The sequence below is a fragment of the Argopecten irradians genome, chromosome 10, assembly GCF_041381155.1.
Source record: "Argopecten irradians isolate NY chromosome 10, Ai_NY, whole genome shotgun sequence".
NCBI classification, from domain to species: Eukaryota; Metazoa; Mollusca; class Bivalvia; order Pectinida; family Pectinidae; genus Argopecten; species Argopecten irradians.
In genome coordinates this window covers 37,182,017-37,195,511 of record NC_091143.1, presented here as the reverse complement: position 1 = coordinate 37,195,511, position 13,495 = coordinate 37,182,017, and positions in this window count along the sequence as shown.

The following is a 13,495-nucleotide window of genomic DNA, read 5'->3' as shown; positions in this document are numbered from 1 at the left end:
CACTGATGTATTTATTATTGAATGTGATCACTCGACTGTGAATTGTCTCCGTTAAAATGGCGATGTTTGGTCACGGACGAGCTACCATCTGTGTATTATCTGCTATCTTGTTTGGTGGCAAAATATAACCCAAGTACACATAACAAACTATCAAGTTTCCTTGATCGCCGAGTGGAGGATATATCCATAGCGATCTCTTTTAGGACGTATTTCCAACGTTCCGGTTGGTTGAGCACGCAGTCACTTGAGAACATGGCGGGCACTTGCATTGCATTTTTTTCTTTCACACTTACCTGTTTATAATTTAGACGACGGAATGTTGATCACTCGATTACATGATGCTAAACCATAGCTTTAGGCACCAGTAGGTATAGATACATATATATATATATTTATGTAAATATATACAAATACATCAGTATGTATAAGACCCTCTGTAATCGACTAGCATTAAAACCGAGATCAATGATGAATGGCAATAACCTTTTGTAGGTTCTTATAGTAACTGATCATGTCTCCAACATATCTTACAGGATTATCAAATGTCTTTTGATTGGCGTAATTACCTAAATATACACCTTGTATGGTATTGATGCGTCATGGTCCCGTCATCAGGTGAATTCTCCTTCCTTGGTTGTTTCCGCGCTGTTCAACCTCCGGAGGTGCACCGACTGGGGTGATCAGGTCCCAGCCCGGAACCCCTCAGCTGTCTGCTTGTATGTAGCAACACTGTTGTTCTGATAGATAATGTTTATAACAACTTGATGTTACTGGTGTTGCCCTCTCCACTCCTCCTCTCTCTTCTTTCACAGCCATATTGATACCACCTCAGCCTCGCTGCAGAGCCGCCCTATCAACCTTCTTCTCTCTATGCCAGTGATGCCGATGATCCGCAGGGCCCTCCACATAGACTGCCCAACGAAACCACGACAACCAACATCTACAGGAAGACACCACATTCTGCATCTTCGATGCTGACAGTCGGATACCAAATCTTGGTACTTGGTCTATTTTCACTCGTAGGCGTCGTTGATTCGATCCTCCCACTGTCAGCCTGTTTGGACGATATAAAGACCAAATTACTATGTCTGGCCTTTAATTGGTTACTGCTATTTCTGGTGGGAACGTCATCCGGCCATTCAGATCTGCCCTTAGCTGCCAATCTTCTGCTGTACCTAGCACTCCATTGCCTTCCACACTGCATTTCACACTCAGCATACAAATAGCTCATGACTGTTCTTCCATTGCACGAGCTTCTTCTGAACAAGATGTCTCCTCTCCTCCTGGTTTGATGTCCTTCATTTTTCCTATGTTGTCACTCCAAGCCCTTGTCTACCCAAAGCTATTGTTCCAACGATGTCCCCATATTGAAGCTGTGTCGTGCAGATGCTTCTCGACATCTTCTCTCTCTGCTTTCAATGTTCCAGACCGTTTGCTGCCAAGAAGGTGTGATGTAGATTAGAAAGGGTTGGATGTGAATCTTGCGCGTGCTCTTTCCCTATCCTTTGTTCTTCATCTAATCCTTTTAGCTCTTATTTAAAGGTTCAACCTTTCTCTGATGTTTTTGCGGAGTTCTGACAATGCAGGTCTTTCTTCTTCAGTTGCATCTCTGAAGGATTTTGGTCATGAACTCGCTCGTTCCTGATGGGGGCAAATTCAACACTTGAAGAAATACAAGAACTGATTCAAGACATAAGACATTGGATGTGGACATTCTTTAATATAGGTACTTATTGACATATGCAGGTTGTTTTTTTTTCTAACGGATTTACTAAATATGCACCTTGCAACAACTCATAAAACATCATCATACTATAGCATACGACGATTGTGATGCTGAAGGTGCTTCAGAATCTGCAGCTACAACAGCAGCAATGCTTGATGGTTGTTTTACTTGTCCTTTTCTGTTTTTGTTTTTTTGCTTGTTTGTTTGTTTTTTGTTACCGAGTATATTTAAAGCATAGGGAAATATAATATTCTCGCTATATTCAGTCGTAAGTATACACTTAATAAAACACTTGAACATAATAGACTATTGTTTATATAATCTAAAACGGAAAACAATCGCCGGACGTCCCCATAGGAAGTTTTTTAACATTATCCGAAATTACGACCAAACTGTATATTATGCGGTATGGATTGAGGAAATTTGTCCCGGATCCCGATAATCTGTAAACCTGTATCTAATGACGTCACCAACCACACACAACGATCTACCAAAATAGTCCTATCACCAGGTCTAACAGAGATTCCGAAATTTCGTCTGATTTATTTTATCATGCTTCATTATGTTCTCATTTAGTCTGTATAGTCCCATGTTTTTAATCCATTCCAGTTTAGACGGACGATGTCGTACACCAATCTCGTCCAGAGTTGTCGTTACTTACAAGTAAAGAACGATGAGTATTACACGTGTAGCCGAGTATTACACACATGCAGTCGAGTATTGCACACGTGTGGTCGAATATTACGTACGTGTAGCAGTGTATTACACACGTGTAGTCGAGTATAAACACGGGTAGTTGAGTTTTAAACGTGTAGTCGAGTATTACACACGTGTAGCAGAGTATTACACACATGTAATCGAATATTCCACACGTGTAGTTGAGTATTGCACACATGCAGCAGAGTATTACACACATGTAGTCGTGTGTAAATGGGCGCAGGATGTTACAAAATGTTACTATTTGCTAGGAATCGCACTCGACTGAGAGGGATTTTTGGTTTTGTTCTTACACAGGTTTAGGACGTGCAAACAAGTTTAGTATTTTTAGGCTAGTATTTTTTTGCACGTCGTAAACCTGTGGTTCTTACGCTCAGTCTATCACTCATCCACGATACTCCATGGATTACTGTCGGGAATATTATGACAGTGATAGTAACCCCTGAAATATCGAGGATGTCGATCACTGGTATATGAAATCTCCCTAGCCGAGTATAGGTCTTTAAATACATGCCATGCCGCCGCCTTCAATTCTATAGTGGTTGTATATGTCTTTCAGCTTTATATGTTACAATGTTCGGACAAAAATGGGTGATAGTTAAAGACATAATCAATCAAAGTCTAGATTACTAAGAAAATGTATCTGTAATAGTGACACAGTAGTCCAGTCCTAGGCTTAACCACCACAGCAGGCGTACAGAACATGTCATTTCACACAAAAACAAATTATTTTTCTAATCACATTTAGAAGATGGAGGAACATTTGTACTTGAGAGGTAGAAAATAGAAAAAAAATTAACCCCGCCATTGTGCCCGGGAAAGTGCTTCCTTTTGTTCTGTGTCTTGATGACATTTACATTTAGATATAATTTTGCTTAGAACTCGGAGAATGACAAGCACAGTATAGATATAGATTTAACCTCTCTACAAGTACTACTTATATATTAAAATATCAAATATTGAGACCTTTCTCCAAGATGACTTTGGTTAGTTTCTGGACTCTCAATTCCATTATTTGATCCTTATGTTCTAATTGCTGTTGCAGGGTGTTTTTTTAATTACGATTCATATTTCAACTTCTATACTGAGTATAATATTATAAATCTGCCCGTTAGTGATACAGAAAACTGTATTCTACTTTCTACCAGTGACATTCTACTTTCTTTCTTAATATTCTACATTCTACAAGTAGTTCTGTACCCCGTAAAAAGAAAAAAGCGCACAATAGTTTTATAGAAACTGACCGTATGTCTATGCTTTAACTCAGAACACTTCGGGTTTCGTTCACCGCCGAAGCCGATGGCGTATTTAACAAAAAAAGCAGCCCAAATCGATCCAGTAAGTAAGTAGTATTCCGAGATCTCCTGATACTCTAAATACCGTGATTTCTCGTCCGTACCTTATCGTTTCTCGTCTTTCTTTCGTCTTCACAATGCCCCACTTTTGGCCTTCCGTTGAGCGTTCGCCCCTGTGAAGTAAGCTTTAAGTTCTGTCCCCTGGCCGAGACACACCAAAGTCTATAAAAGTGGTGGTTTCTGCTCCTGCTTGGCGCATTAATGGAGTGGGACGACTGGTTCGCCCGTTCTTAGTATAATGTGTGACCAGGTGGTGCGTGTTGTTTGGTGTCTTCGGCGGCATGCCTCAGTGATATAGCACTATAAAAAGGACAAGTCAGTCTGAGATAACATTAATATTTTCACAAATATCGGAGACAAACCATTTCTAATAGAAGTCAGATTAGTTGGTTTTATTGTGATATGCTAGAAAAGGTGAAATTTGTGTGAAACCTTCGCTCGCTGTCCGCCCATTACACATTGTGGTCGGACGTCTTGTATGCCGAACCCTTGCCCTTGCCAGTGGAGTAAAGCAACTTTGTCTAGATCTACTGAAATCGTTCTTACAGTAGTATCAGCTGCATGCTCCTGTCTAAAAACAATTTCATCAACTCCTCGGTGGTTATGTATTGCATTTGTTTAACGTATGTGACATTGGCTCGGGTATGGGTGCAGCGTATATTGCACCTGCTTAATCGTATTGCTATCCCATTTAGAATTTTAACGGTATCAATCAAGGCCGTGGAATTTGTCAATATTTTGTTATATGTTTCATATGGAATGTAGAACAATAAGTTTGTGACATATTTTGCTTCGTGGTTATGTAATAGATTTAGCCTAACGTCAAATGACCCTGACTGTTAAAGTGAATAGTCGGGCAAAGAAAACCAGTCTAAATGCGTTCATTGGCCTTCCAAATGTTCTCACATATTGATACGACGGTCAAGTTCTGCTTAGTTTCCCAGCTCTGACCATAAAAGTAAAGACAAGTTGAAAGCATTGAAAGCGAGGCTGTGTGGAAATGTAACCATGGACATAGTGAGCCGGGAGGACGTTTTAGAATTTCTATACTTTAAATTAATTTCTTCGTACGCAGACAGATTTTGACGAGAGATTTTATTTTTCCATTTCATAAGAAATTATACTGGATACATTCACACCATTTTTACCGACTTCAGCCATCCTTGCCCGACTGTTCACTTTAATAGGACGTTTATATAATAAACAAAATCAAACAAAACCATGCTTTCATAAAAAAACATCCTAGAAATGGTTGGGCCCAATCATTAGCCTAAATCTTCGTGACACTTTTACAAAAATCTAATTTCCGGTTGACACATATCTCACCTCCTTGTAGGCTTGTGTTTCCCTCCTTGTTAAACTACTATGTCAAACGCTACACTGAATCAGATGAACAGTTGTCGACAAACAGCGCCCCCGTGTGGTCCCATCGTCAACCATATTGTCGCCTGTCACATTTAGCTACGAAAACACTACCATTCGAATAGAGGACATGATTTGTAGATTAAATGCTGTGAATCTTGTTTGGAGGGAAGCTAACCCGCCCACCTTAGGAGAGACATTGTTCGATAGACTGTATGTTGTTTTTTGCTTGTTTCGTCGTGTTACAAGGTGTAGAACGAGCCTTGCTGGACGTCTGACCCCCAGTGCCCGGTGCTACGAGATAGAGGCAAGGTCATTCAGGACAAGCTCACATAGATCGTGTATAAGTATTCACTTGAAACCATATTTAACGGAAAATATATGACACTTTCCTCTGAAGATCTATTATCGCAATCACCCTCTGGTCTTCCGTGGTAATGTACATTATGTAAATACAAGTACAAATTTTTCTCAATAAAAAGTTAAAAAAACACACAACAAAACAAACAAACAAAACAAACAAACAAAAACCAGATTTTAATGGTGAAAATATATCTATCTATATTGACCAATTACAGCACAGCATTTACAGTGACAATATGGTTTTGGTGGGAATATCATATTTTCTTAAATATCAAATGAAAAATATAACATTACGTGTTTATTTCCAATAAATTTTTCATTTTTTTTTCTTGTTAGGAGCATACATGCGTTGCATTTGATTATTTCATATTAATTTTCTTCGAAATATGCGCCTCTTGTATTGAACTAAATTGGTAAGCGGGAAATAATAAAGGGTGACGGGGGTGGTAAGTGTCGCGTCAGATTGAAAAACCTGGTACATGCACTAGTATTTGTTTGTTTCTTTCTTTCTGTCTTTCTTTGATTATTTTCACGTCTTATTAACAGCCAGGGTCAAGTAAAGACGGCCTCCCATGTATTCGATGTGTAGCGTGTATGAAATGCGTTGTGTGTGTTTTGGGAGACTGCGGTATATTCGTGTTGTGTCTTCTTGAATAGAGGAACTATTGTTCTTTTTATAATTTGCTATATCACTGAAGCATGCCATCGAAATCGTGGTGAACAAGAACGCCGGTTTTCATGACCCTCGCGAGCTATTGTATAGTCATTTGCTTTGCTTTGCTTCTGATGGCGCTCGAAGCGAAGGAATACCAAAATAAACGATGATGCCTATGTTTAACCGTGTCAAAGAGGTTGATATTTTAAAGAAAGTTTACATATAGCAATTTTCATCAATATACCCGTTATATAATTCGATGAGTTGAACTTGACTGGCAACTACGTCGCATCATTCCACCACATTTCCTCCTGAACGAAAATAACGCACGTTCGATTTTGATCGATAGCATTCAAGATCAAGGTCACCAAAACGTTTTAATACAAATATCATTAACTGTAGATTTTAATAATATACTTATGACTAATCATCTCTGGTCGGTTTAGGGCTGTTTCAAAGATAATTATGTATATATGTTGTACGATGTAATACAATCTTGGAAACCGAACATTCCGATGACGTCATTGCTGTTGCACTCGTTGGCACGACGACTATCTAATTAATGTATTGTATTTTCAACATTGTGTTGGTGTTCTTGTATCCTTACTGTGTTTGATTTGACAGAACGGTTATCATAAATGTTATCTCTTTACAGTAGGGCTGGCCACGCTATTTCATCAACTCTTCATTGAGAATTCTTATAGCCTTATATTAGCATAAATGTTGACTTAAGCGCCATATTTGACCAGCTTTACAGTGAATAATTGTTATTTGAAATCAACGCTATGATGAATCTGTATTATGATGAATAAGCCTTATTAGTTTTGTTAAATTATATAATTGAAGTAAGGTTATATTGAATCAGAGATATATTGAATACCGTTTTGAAGACAAAGCGGAATGCGAGGTCGTTGGGAAAAGTATAAATTTTGGTACATCCCTAAATCCATGTGAACATGTTTGAATAAATGATCGATAACGGTTTTAGATATTTTTTTTATTTTGCTTAAAATTATTCCAATTTGTGCTATACAGTAGTAAATTCGATACATAACTGCCAAGTCTCGCCTTGACGCTGACTCAAACACGTATTCTTTGTAATGTGATTTACAAGAGATTGTTCACTGTCGCTCGAACGTTTGCTGTATATAAAGCGATTCATTTTCTTTGAAATTTTTCCATCTTATCGAATTAGGGGCTCTAAATCAGTAAATGAATACAGAAGGGTCCCCAGGGCAGGTCGATACCATGGTATAATCCGTTAAGTGAACAGTACAAAACACTCGTCTTCTAGAAATGATTGTTTTGTGTAGGTAACCGGGTTTCGCTAAGACTGTTTGCCGTAAATCTCTGTCGCATTTCGTATATACTTTATCATTCGCGATGTTTACTAGTAAAGCAGCCATGCAGGTAGTGTACACAGGTGGTAGGGCGTTAAACTCATACAGGTCCAGATATGATGCTATCCCCAATGTATGATTGTACAAGGAGACTAAAATTAAGGTTGGGATCTTATCTCCGACACCGTCTCACTTTTGGCCTTGTGTTGAGCGTTTACCCATACTAGTATTGTCATTTTATTTCTAAAGACACAGAAATTGTGTGAACTTTGTCTGAGATGTTGCGATTGAGTGTTGCTCATGGGTTCGATCCCAGTTAGCGCTAGACTACATATAGAACGAATAATCATACCCTGTCTCCACTTCGGTTATCTTCCGTCCGTCGTTCAGAGCTACGTCATCGCAGCTAGACTACATATACTAATCAGTACTTTTAAAGTAATGTGTACAGCATCACTTCTCTTCGTGTATTGGCTACGTCCATGACAGAGGAACAATATATAGTAGCTTTAAACATGACGATGTATCCGCAAATGAAATATGCATTATTAATGTAAATTTGCTCCTTGTGTTAAAGACGTGGCAGAGAGTCTGTGTAGAATTCTATTCTCTTTTATTCCGATTTTTATTAAAATTTCCACAAAAGCGATTTTTTATGCTAATGCTATCATTGTTTTGATTAGAAAATATTTGTTTAATGTAATTTACTATCGACTAAGACAGCTCTAGGATTAATCATTCCCATTACTTTTATTTGAAGCATTGAATAGCATTTATCTTATTAAAACATTTTGATGATGGGTACTGGAAAGATCCATTGCGCGTGAAGCAAATTCAATAATATTCGGAGCCGGAGACGGGCCGGAGAAATTCTGCGACATGGGAATATCTTATTTAATTATTATATTGCTTTAAACCTAAATCAATTGTCTGGGTTAAAATGAGATTTTCCTTGAAGATATGTAAGAAAATCTGTGACGTCAGGTGCAAAGCCAACACTTAGATTTGATTAGTGTTAACGCGATGGTAAATCCGGATTTCTTTTTTCATCATTAGAAAATGGCCAGAAAACCACACAAAAGATATAAATATTACAGCAGCTGTTTATTTAATTCACATAGAAGTGGATCGGAATATACTCAGAATAGTTCCGCACTGATTGGAACCCATATGATTATAATGGCAGGAAACAAGGGAATTCCGCCGAGACACAATAAGTGTCCTGATTCATATCACGAGACCAGTTGGAAGGATTTCCAAATCATTTTTTACTTCAGATTTCGACAATAATCCTCCATGAGTATGTTCAAAGGCATAAGTCATGAGTAATTGGGTTATATTGTAGAGAATACAAAGTGGGTCTTTTTTTGTCTTATTCGTTGAGCGATATGCAAAAGAAAGCAATTCATGGAAAAAACATGCGTTTTTTCCAAATAAATAAACTCAGATCACATTGCACTGCGCAGCGTTTCTAGATGCCTGCTGACAAAGTTTGTTGTATTTTATTTGACTTCCATTTTTAAGATTAAATTGAGTTTGTGTATAACAGCTGTATGTTAATGTAATTTTACAAAGATATCCATAATATGGACAAAGTGCGGCGATCTGAAGTCCACTTATGACAACAAGTAATTATCGGATACTTATCACTGGTACCCACGTGTAAAACATAAAAAAAAGATAATTAGACACCGTGAACCAAAGCCAAATGACTATTAAAGTGTATATGCCAACTCTTTCCATGATACAATATCGTCCTTTCCTCTGTCAACTCTCTCATAGACACAGTATCGTCCTCTTCTCCATCATCTCTCTCCTTGACACAATATCGTCCTTCCCTCTGTCATCTCTCTCCTTGACACAATATCGTCCGTCCTTTCCTCTGTCATCTCTCTCCTTGACACAATATCGTCCGTCCTTTCCTCCGTCATCTTTCTCCTTGACACAATATCGTCCATTCCTCTGTCATCTCTCTCCTTGACACAATATCGTCCATCCTTTCCTCTGTCATCTCTCTCCTAGACATAATATCGTCCGTCCTTTCCTCCGTCATCTTTCTCCTTGACACAATATCGTCCTTTCCTCTGTCATCTCTCTCCTTGACACAATATCGTCCGTCCTTTTCTCTGTCATCTCTCTTCTTGACACAATATCGTCCTTTCCTCTGTCATCTCTCTCCTTGACACAATATCGTCCTTTCCTCTGTCATCTCTCTTCTTGACACAATATCGTCCTTTCCTCTGTCATCTCTCTCCTTGACACAATATCGTCCGTCCTTTTCTCTGTCATCTCTCTTCTTGACACAATATCGTCCTTTCCTCTGTCATCTTTCTCCTTGACACAATATCGTCCTTTTCTCTGTCATCTCTCTTCTTGACACAATATCGTCCTTTCCTCTGTCATCTTTCTCCTTGACACAATCCCGTCCTTTCCTCTGTCATCTCTCTTCTTGACACAATATCGTCCTTTCCTCTGTCATCTCTCTCCTTGACACAATATCGTCCGTCCTTTTCTCTGTCATCTCTCTTCTTGACACAATATCGTCCTTTCCTCCGTCATCTCTCTCCTTGACACAATATCATCCGTCTTTTCTCTGTCATCTCTCTCCTTGACACAATATCGTCCTTTCCTCTGTCATCTCTCTCCTTGACACAATATCATCCGTCCTTTCCTCCGTCATCTCTCTCCTTGACACAATATCGTCCGTTCTTTCCTCCGTCATCTCTCTCCTTGACACAATATCGTCCGTCCTTTCCTCTGTCATCTCTCTCCTTGACACAATATCGTCCGTTCTTTCCTCCGTCATCTCTCTCCTTGACACAATATCGTCCGTCCTTTTCTCTGTCATCTCTCTTCTTGACACAATATCGTCCTTTCCTCTGTCATCTTTCTCCTTGACACGATATCGTCCGTCCTTTTCTCTTTCATCTCTCTCCTTGACACAATATCGTCCTTTCCTCTGTCATCTCTCTCCTTGACACAATATCGTCCTTTCCTCTGTCATCTCTCTCCTTGACACAATATCGTCCATCCTTTTCTCTGTCATCTCTCTCCTTGACACAATATCGTTCCTTTCCTCTGTCATCCCTCTCCTTGACACAATATCGTCCTTTCCTCTGTCATCTTCTCCTTGACACAATATCGTCCTTCCTCTGTCACACACAATATCGTCCTTTCCTCTGTCATCCTCTCTCTTGACACAATATCGTCCTTTCTCTCCTCGTCCTTTCTCTGTCATCTCTCTCCTTGACACAATATCGTCCTTTCCTCTGTCATCTCTCTCCTTGACACAATATCGTCCTTTCCTCTGTCATCTCTCTCCTTGACACAATATCGTCCTTTTCTCTGTCATCTCTCTCCTTGACACAATATCGTCCTTTCCTCTGTCATCTCTCTCCTTGACACAATATCGTCCTTTTCTCTGTCATCTCTCTCCTTGACACAATATCGTCCTTTTCTCTGTCATCTCTCTCCTTGACACAATATCGTCCTTTTTCTCTGTCATCTCTCTCCTTGACACAATATCGTCCTTTTCTCTGTCATCTCTCTCCTTGACACAATATCGTCCTTTTCTCTGTCATCTCTCTCCTTGACACAATATCGTCCTTTCCTCTGTCATCTCTCTCCTTGACACAATATCGTCCTTTCCTCTGTCATCTCTCTCCTTGACACAATATCGTCCTTTCCTCTGTCATCTCTCTCCTTGACACAATATCGTCCTTTTCTCTGTCATCTCTCTCCTTGACACAATATCGTCCTTTCCTCTGTCATCTCTCTCCTTGACACAATATCTCCTTTCCTTGTCATCTCTCTCCTTGACCAATATCGTCCTTTCCTCTGTCATCTCTCTCCTTGACACAATATCGTCCTTTCCTCTGTCATCTCTCTCCTTGACACAATATCGTCCTTTTCTCTGTCATCTCTCTCCTTGACACAATATCGTCCTTTCCTCTGTCATCTCTCTCCTTGACACAATATCGTCCTTTCCTTTGTCATCTCTCTCCTTGACACAATATCGTCCTTTCCTTTGTCATCTCTCTCCTTGACACAATATCGTCCTTTCCTCTGTCATCTCTCTCCTTGACACAATATCGTCCTTTCCTCTGTCATCTCTCTCCTTGACACAATATCGTCCTTTCCTCTGTCATCTCTCTCCTTGACACAATATCGTCCTTTCCTCTGTCATCTCTCTCCTTGACACAATATCGTCCTTTCCTCCGTCATCTCTCTCCTTGACACAATATCGTCCTTTCCTCTGTCATCTCTCTCCTTGACACAATATCGTCCTTTCCTCTGTCATCTCTCTCCTTGACACAATATCGTCCTTTCCTCTGTCATCTCTCTCCTTGACACAATATCGTCCTTTCCTCTGTCATCTCTCTCCTTGACACAATATCGTCCTTTCCTCTGTCATCTCTCTCCTTGACACAATATCGTCCTTTTCTCTGTCATCTCTCTCCTTGACACAATATCGTCCTTTCCTCAATTATCTCTCTCCTTGACACAATATCGTCCTTTCCTCTGTCATCTCTCTCCTTGACACAATATCGTCCTTTCCTCTGTCATCTCTCTCCTTGACACAATATCGTCCTTTCCCTCTGTCATCTCTCTCCTTGACACAATATCGTCCTTTCCTCTGTCATCTCTCTCCTTGACACAATATCGTCCTTTCCTCTGTCATCTCTCTCCTTGACACAATATCGTCCTTTCCTCTGTCATCTCTCTCCTTGACACAATATCGTCCTTTCCTCTGTCATCTCTCTCCTTGACACAATATCGTCCTTTCCTCTGTCATCTCTCTCCTTGACACATATCGTCCTGTCATCTCTCTCCTTGACACAATATCGTCCTTTCCTCTGTCATCTCTCTCCTTGACACAATATCGTCCTTTCCTCTGTCATCTCTCTCCTTGACACAATATCGTCCTTTCCTCTGTCATCTCTCTCCTTGACACAATATCGTCCTTTCCTCTGTCATCTCTCTCCTTGACACAATATCGTCCTTTCCTCTGTCATCTCTCTCCTTGACACAATATCGTCCTTTCCTCTGTCATCTCTCTCCTTGACACAATATCGTCCTTTCCTCTGTCATCTCTCTCCTTGACACAATATCGTCCTTTCCTTTCCTCGTCATCTCTCTCCTTGACACAATATCGTCCTTTTTCCTCTGTCATCTCTCTCCTTGACACAATATCGTCCTTTCCTTCTCCTCTCTTGACAAATATCGTCCTTCTCTGTCATCTCTCTCCTTGACACAATATCGTCCTTTCCTCTGTCATCTCTCTCCTTGACACAATATCGTCCTTTTCTCTGTCATCTCTCTCCTTGACACAATATCGTCCTTTTCTCTGTCATCTCTCTCCTTGACACAATATCGTCCTTTCTTTCCTCTGTCATCTCTCTCCTTGACACAATATCGTCCTTTCCTCTGTCATCTCTCTCCTTGACACAATATCGTCCTTTCCTCTGTCATCTCTCTCCTTGACACAATATCGTCCGTCCTTTTCTCTGTCATCTCTCTCCTTGACACAATATCGTCCATCCTTTCCTCTGTCATCTCTCTCCTTGACACAATATCGTCCTTTCCTCTGTCATCTCTCTCCTTGACACAATATCGTCCTTTCCTCTGTCATCTCTCTCCTTGACACAATATCGTCCTTTCCTCTGTCATCTCTCTCCTTGACACAATATCGTCCTTTCCTCTGTCATCTCTCTCCTTGACACAATATCGTCCTTTTCTCTGTCATCTCTCTCCTTGACACAATATCGTCCTTTCCTCTGTCATCTCTCTCCTTGACACAATATCGTCCTTTCCTCCGTCATCTCTCTCCTTGACACAATATCGTCCTTTTCTCTGTCATCTCTCTCCTTGACACAATATCGTCCTTTCTTTCCTCTGTCATCTCTCTCCTTGACACAATATCGTCCTTTTCTCTGTCATCTCTCTCCTTGACACAATATCGTCCTTTTCTCTGTCA